Below are 7,734 nucleotides of genomic sequence, written 5' to 3'. Positions count from 1 at the left end.
TCAAACAGATAGAGAATTTCACCAGAAAAACAATGCCGTTGTTATTTTAAATATAGCTCTATTCATTCTCGGGTTATAGCCAGTTACATGTGGCAGCGTTGGGACGCTCGGCAGCATGTGTGTTATGTGCCGAGGAGACATTACGCCGATGTTACACAGTCCTGAGAGACCACCAACAGTCATAGGAATGGCTCGATATGTTGTCCATGATGATGGATTGTTAATGCTATCCTCCGAACACATACAACATATCAGGCATGGGATAGTCACTTTGCACCGTTTCAGACTCCATTTTATGACTTCTCAGTACGTAATACTCACGCTGCCGAGCGTCCCACCGCTGCTACATGTAACTGGCTATAACCCGAGAATGAATAATGCTATGTTTAAAATAACAACGGCGTTGTTTTTCTGACTATCACCTGTTTTGATCAATGATTCGTGGATCGCTTCGAAAAATGAACAATTTTTTCGACGCAGGATTCGTACACTGCCCGAAAAATGGGAGAAAGTAGTGGCCAGCGATGGAAAATATTTTGAATGATACATGTGTAACCAATTTGTTTCATTAAAGCCTCCAATGTTGGGGAAAAAACATCGGAAGTAAAGTTGTACACCTTGTATCTGATCAAAAGTATGTAGACACTAAATAGTGGACAATAATATGGAGCCAGAATGAGATTTTCACTCTGCAGCGGAGTGTGCGCTGATATGAAACTTCCTGGCAGATTAAAACTGTGTGCCGGACCGAGACTCGAACTCGGGACCTTTGCCTTTCGCGGGCAACTGCTCTACCAACTGAGCTACCCAAGCACGACTCACGCCCCGTCCTCACAGCTTTACTTCTACCAGTACCTCGTCTCCTACCTTCCAAATTTAACAGAAGCTCTCCTGGTAGCGCACTTGCCCGCGAAAGGCAAAGGTCCCGAGTTCGAGTCTCGGTCCGGCACACAGTTTTAATCTGCCAGGAAGTTTCAATAATATGGAGCGTCCACCATTAATCCTTACTACGGCTTGAGTTCTGCTGGGGCACTTCCTTTGAGGTGTCTGAATGTTTGTGGAGGAATGAGGTTAGTTCTTTCCCAGGAGCCGAAACCAGAGAGGGTAGTAATGTTGGATACAGAGGCCTGGAACGAAGTGGACGTTCTAACACTTTCTAGAGTGCTCCATTCTGTTCAGGTGAAGATTTTGGGTAGGCCAGTCCATTACAGTAATGTAATTGTCCAGGAAACCCCCTTTAAGAAAGGTTTCATTGTCATGCTGATACAATCAAAATCTCCGAACTACAAAATGTGCTCGTATTCTTCCGCATCTAGTGTTTTCTTAAGAGCTGTGAAGGGACTACACCATATATACTCTATTCATCACAAGAATAAACCTGATGTAAACATTACGTCATGTATTCTTCCGCGTTTGCTTCAATCTCATTGGATTTCGTTTCTCGTGGAGCGGAAGCCAAGCTGTGACCAGTCAAGGAGGAGCATAAGGGTACCTTTTATGCTGTGTTACACGAACATGGAATGAGCGATAATTCGAGACGCTTTACCAGCGCATTTAACGTGGACAGCTCTGGGCAGGCAGCTGGTCCAACTAATCTGCAGTGATGTGAGCAGCTGCAGTTCAGACGTAAAAGGAGACTAGCAAAGACACAATATAACTTCGAATATCATTTAATTTTTAAAAAGAATGAAATAATATTCGGCAAAACTGCAGCACTACCGCGCGCTTCTTAGGTGAACAGACGGGAAGCATAAAATGCTCTCGTCCTCGCCTCACATAGTATTCTAATTACAAACAAGAGTGATGAAAATTCCTAACTTAAACACAGGGTAATTTTTCTGAGCGAGCTGTGTGTGATGCAAAAGCGTACTGCAGGGATTTCACCGTACGGTTGAATACTGAACCCAATGAAGGTATTAATTATAGTCAGTCGTCAGGTAATCTCTTAGCTCCTTCCTTATTCGAATGCGAGAAATATGTTTCAGTTCTTGAACGTCTGTTACGTTGATAACGACTCGATCAACAACAGAATCCGCGAAGCCGCTCAGGCGCCGCATTTTTTCCTCTTCTTTTTTGAGGCGCTGTTCCATATCCGCCAGTATTCGGCCGTGACGCGTGGAAAAGCTGCGTGCGTTAGTTCCAATATGTCTGGAAGCTTGACAGTCTTGTTAGTTCTCGGGCCAAATCCCTTAACTTGGTTCCAGATCAGTTCTGTTGGGTTCATATTGTAATGGTACGCCGGCCGGTGTGGCCGTGCGGTTCTAGGCGCTTCAGTGTGGAACCGCGTGGCCGCTACGGTCGCAGGTTCGAATCCTGCCTCGGGCATGGATGTGTGTGATGTCCTTAGGTTAGTTAGGTTTAAGTAGTTCTAAGTTCTAGGGGACTGATGACCACAGATGTTGAGTCCCATAGTGCTCAGAGCCATTTGAACCATTTTTTGTAATGGTACAGTGGCAAATGTAAAAATACAGCATTTGTATGTTGCGCTCGATGATGTGAAAATGACTGTTTTCCTTCTTTCTACGACACTTATCTACATCTGTGGGATAAAACAACGGACATAGTCCAAATAAAGAGTATTTGGTTTTCATTTTTGCCTTCAAAAATTAAACTGTTATGGTATCTTAATTTACGCAACCTTTATTAACAGTCTTTCATAAAAATCGATGATTAAGAATTTATGTTTGAAATGAAAACAGGAATTTCATGTGCATTATGTAATTAGAAACAAGAATACATGCATTATTCATAAAAAAATGATGATGAATTTTACAATTACGAGATGCAGGTATTTCAAACTGAACGAGAAAAAAAGGCTGTGTTAGGCAAGACTTGAACAAGCGAAATGCGAATTGCATTAAGTTACGGTTCTACGACGCTACCGATGCCGCTATGCATACAATGTACGATGTTGTGTCAACTCTATATAATACTCCCTCGAAAAACTTCAAAGCTGGTTGTCTCTGTGAATTTAGGAAAAACATTAAGAACACCCTATTTAAAACATTAAGGACAACCTATTTCTCGGCACTTTTTAACCGTGTTCCACACGCGTGTTTCACTGAGGAACAGTAAGCAACATCAGCCATTTTCATACTACGTATTAACAGCGCGACAATGAGAGCACAACAGTATTTCAATATCTGAAAGTTTCATTTGACGTAACTTGGTAATAATATATCTCATACATAACTAGGACCTACTTCCAAGAACGTAACAACACGAGTGTACGTGTGCTACAGCTTCTGACCAATCATCGCGTTTGTGTTTGTTTACACCAGGTTTGTCCTTACGATGAACGGAGTGCAGTAACACCGCCTCCTCCGCATTTCATTGTTGCCACTACACAGTTAAGCACTGACTACAGAATGTGTGGGCTTGTGAGTATCCGTTCGACTACTGTACCCCATTCATTGGAACTCCTTACGCACAGTCACTAAGCTAGCTGGACTGCTGGTAGTGCTTTTAGAACTCACGACTTCTTTCTTCTGCTGATTTCACGCGGTTTTTCACAGTCACCCTCCGCTGTGGTCGACGGTCCCCGTTTGTCAGTACATGAAGTTTGCCTGCTCTTAGTTCAGATGTGGTTGTTCCTTCTCGTTTCCACTTCACAGGTATATCAGTTACAGTTAGTGTCGCGAAGTCGAGTATGTTAATTTTCGGTATATTGGGTTACAAAAATCGGGACTTTGCTTCTCAGATCGGGGCAATTAAAATAAATGTAGTCTTTATAAATCAGTATTTATTTTTGTTATTAACCAGTGACAATAATGTAACGGTAGTAAATCTAGTAGTACTTATATGTGACTGTAGGCTTTCCCGGCGTAAACTATTGATGATGGTTTCTCGGGTCTCCAGCCGGGTGGTAGCGTTGATATCTCGCGACGTTTCGGGAAGTGTTATATTACCCATCTACAGCGGGAAGCAGTGATAGCCATCGCGTTTTTAGATGTCGCAGGACCGGAGTAAATTCAGATTCATGCATATCATAAAAACCTCTTAAAACTTTTTCTCTTTTTGCGTAGTATGAAAAATGACTATGAAGCTTAAGAATAAAATTCTCCGAATCAAATTTACTTAAACTTAAAGGAAATTTCGTACTCTCGTGAAAAATACGTGCTGGACATCCCTCTGGAATAATATTATTGTTTTCATTATATAGCATCTGGAAAACTGAATTATGGCGCCCGAAATTAAATTTACTTTGTCTGCACAAAAACGGGTAAGAAATTTGATGTCAATATCGCGTTTCTTGAACCGTGCTCGTCAATTTGTATAAATGGCTAACGCAGTTTCATCTGCGTCTTCGTAAACGCCAAGCATGCATGTTTTTGAGCTATAAAATCATTGGAAATAGTTCTGTTGTACCATGATTAGAAGTATCTGTAGCAACACTAAACCATGTGCCACTCTGAAGGACCTCTGCCGTTTCTTGAATAGACGCTAGACCTAAAACATTATGTGCAATTTCTCTGACGTTTGTGCTTCCAAGTTTATGTTTTTCTGCAGTTATTGAATCGCTGAAGAAGATCTATCAAGCTTAGCTTCACAGTCCAGAATATTATATGACAGGGTGTGCTTAACGCAATGGTAGGTTTTAGTTACTTCGCCAGCTTTTATTCTTGAGTGCGTATTTTATCAGTACCGTATTCGGAAAAGGTTTTAAAGATTTCGTCATATTTGCATTTTTTCTTTTTTCAATGCTATTTTTGTGCTTTTCTATGTCATTTTTGCTACCATGACATACACTGAAATCCTTTGAACACAATGTGCAGTGTGTTCTCTGTTTGTTATCAGGGACTGGTACGATAAATAAATGGATAATTTTTTGACGAAATATCTTGAAAATATCAGATACGTGGCTTTTTCTTTTTTTGGAGTGTCTTCGTATCAAAATCTGTTTCGTAACTACTCATTTTCATCCAGTGCTGAAAAGAAAAAGTTGGTGATTACACACCGCAAGCATATAGCAGATGGACAGAAATAATTATGTACTACCCGTCTCTTTTACAATTGCCCGTTTAGCTCGGAGCGTTGCGAACTGTTTACGAGCTCTGCTATTGGTTGTTTCGAATGACGCAACAGCGCTATAATCGTTCTCATTTCAAATTACGCACAATTCCTACACAGTGAATGTTAGATGTGCAGGAAATAAACATAAAGATAAAACTACATTCGTTGTTAACATTCCTTCTATAGAATAAGCGTGGAAATGTAAGGCTGTTATTTGACGATCAAATAATTGAGCTGAATATGTACGAGATAAAATACACCACGAATATTAACGCTACTATACTGTTCAAAACTTCCCGAGGGCATTTTTTTTTTTTTTTTGTCTCTCGTGGATAATGCTGACGCGGAAAGACATCACCTTGACCCCTCGTTTGTTTCGAGCTACGTCGGCATGATTCGGGACATTTCGTGTCGACTGTCTTCTGTTTTCTATTTGTGCCAACTTCAACGATCTTTTGGTAGTATAACAACAGCCTAACCATGACCTTGAAGACAACCTTCTCTATAACACTGCTGTTTCTATGCAACATACAGTACAGCTGGTAACCGGTATGCAGCGCGCGCCCTCGTAAGTTGATAGTATCGTGATAAAACATTTCTCCTCTCACGTTCCTCCACCACGCGGCGGCAATGTCCACCTTTCCCCTCGCCTCTCTTCATCCCTGAATCGGGGGACTTCTTTTCGCGTAAGTAGTATATGGTCGGCTGCTTTCGTTTCGTTCAGGTGTAAACAATTCTAATTCCGCAATCTACCGTCGTTAGATGCAAATGAAACGGATAATACACTTGTTAGTTGATACTTTTATAACAGGGTGTAATCTTAGCACGATCGTTAGAAAAGAAGTCAATAAGTATATACTTCAGCCTGGTAAAATAGCTATACATACGTTGCAATTGCGAGTCGCATAAAGCCCTGCAGAACCATTAAATTCTATTCGAATTCAAAGCAGACACATAACGCTTTAAGAATCAAGTATAATACTCTACTGAATTAACATGATGCGTTGCTGAAATATAATTTGATCTACATTTATTTGTGAAACACCTAGTTTCATGCACTGCTCAAGCTTATGGCAAAATGAAAATGAATGTTTCTGTGTGCATCATTTTAACTTTTATTTAATCAACCATATCTTTGGGCTAGTTATGGGGTAAAAACTTTCCGATTTAAACCCAAAACCATTTTTTTACAATTGACCATCGAGGTTTTCGGTTATTTTTTGTCTTACTTGTAAGCGGTTATTTTATATTTTATTAATAGCAGATTGGAAAAAAAACAGCCAAAATCATCTTGTCTTGGCTTTGCACCTAAAATTTTCAGTTTTTAAATAAGGTGTTCTTTTTGTTCTTGAAACGCAATAATGTTTATTCTGATGTCCTGAAATATCGTTACTTTAGGTTCTGGGCAAAACAAACTAGTTTAATAACAACCCCAACTGATAGAAACAAGGCGCAGTCAAGTGAAACGAGTGCTGGGCACATTGCGTATCTCACAAGTGTGGTACCATCGGTAATATGGAAATACATTACCAAGTGCAGTGCGAGTAAGCAGTTCTCAATTTGTTTTTTAAAACAAATTAAAATGTGGAGGAAGTACCGAAAACATTGTTGGAAGAGATTTTTTTTCTTTAAAAACTCGTGATATATAGTACACAATTTTTTAAGCTCGGTGGTTTTGTAGAATTTAGCTGCACTCAGAAGATAACTAAGGTTAACGTTTCCTCAGCGTAACCTGCTTCGCTCAGATGGAGATTGTTGCCTCACCATCAGATTTGGCCTCTGTTTTTGTTCTGAACTAAGTAAACATTAAGTTATTACTTATTAGTTAATCTATTATTTCTGCCTTTACAGATCCTTTGTTATCAATATCTATCCATTTAAAAACTTCTTGCAACAAGATTTTCTGAAGTAATCGGTGGAGATGAAGAGCAGTTCCGACACACGGTGATGAGATTTCGGGAAACTTCATGAACGTCAAACACCAGCCAAAAGCTGCCTGTCATCGTACAGTATCTTCTCTGTCTGTCAGAGACGATCGCACCTACCGACGGAGTACTTTAGTTGATAACTTCCTATTCATGTGACAGGAAAAATCGACACTTAAAAGTTGAATCGCTACGCGTAGTGTTTATTGTAAAATTTGATGTGGGCATTTGTGTAAACTTTTCTGAAATTCTAAACCAAACCAAAAGAATAAAGAATGCCACTCATTTGAGAAGTATGTTTTCAGAAATAAATGAATACTTTTCTTTCCAACTTTCCGTGCAACCGTCAGTTATCCTCAATCAACATACACAACCACAAGAATGTCCTGTATTAGCTTTTCCTTTCCTTCCTTTTTTTTCTGTAAAATTGGTCACTTCACTGATAACCTTAAATCTGCAGGTAAAAGCATAAAGAACTTTAGGAAGATATATTGACGGCAACAACACAGCTTCTAAAAGATACAAAAAAGTATTACGTGCGTACAACTTAGTTTCCGCATAAAAAAAACTAGGAGTAGTACGAAACGAACACAATTTAAGTGCCTGTCTCGTGAATGCAATGCGGAGCGGCGCATGACAATGGCCGCAGCGGGGCGTCAGCGAACGAGACAGTTGTTTGTATCACACCATTGTTTTAGCGTGGGAACTTTCATGATTTTCGATTGGCCCAAAATAGGGACACTAGGCATCCCAATAGAGGGTGAATCGGGACTTGTCAACAGTTCCCTGAAAATTG

General features: G+C 40.0%; 1 non-coding gene across 1 annotated transcript; it reads right to left on the bottom strand.

Moving 5' to 3' along the window:
- Positions 1-739: 739 nt before the first annotated feature.
- On the bottom strand, positions 740-814 carry Trnas-cga (transfer RNA serine (anticodon CGA)). The gene has a single exon. It is a non-coding gene; the product is annotated as a tRNA-Ser (tRNA).
- Positions 815-7,734: the final 6,920 nt, after the last annotated feature.

The sequence above is a fragment of the Schistocerca cancellata genome, chromosome 7, assembly GCF_023864275.1.
Source record: "Schistocerca cancellata isolate TAMUIC-IGC-003103 chromosome 7, iqSchCanc2.1, whole genome shotgun sequence".
Classification (NCBI taxonomy): Eukaryota; Metazoa; Arthropoda; class Insecta; order Orthoptera; family Acrididae; genus Schistocerca; species Schistocerca cancellata.
The sequence above is the reverse complement of the archived record's forward strand: the minus strand, read 5'-3'. Positions and strand labels throughout refer to the sequence as shown.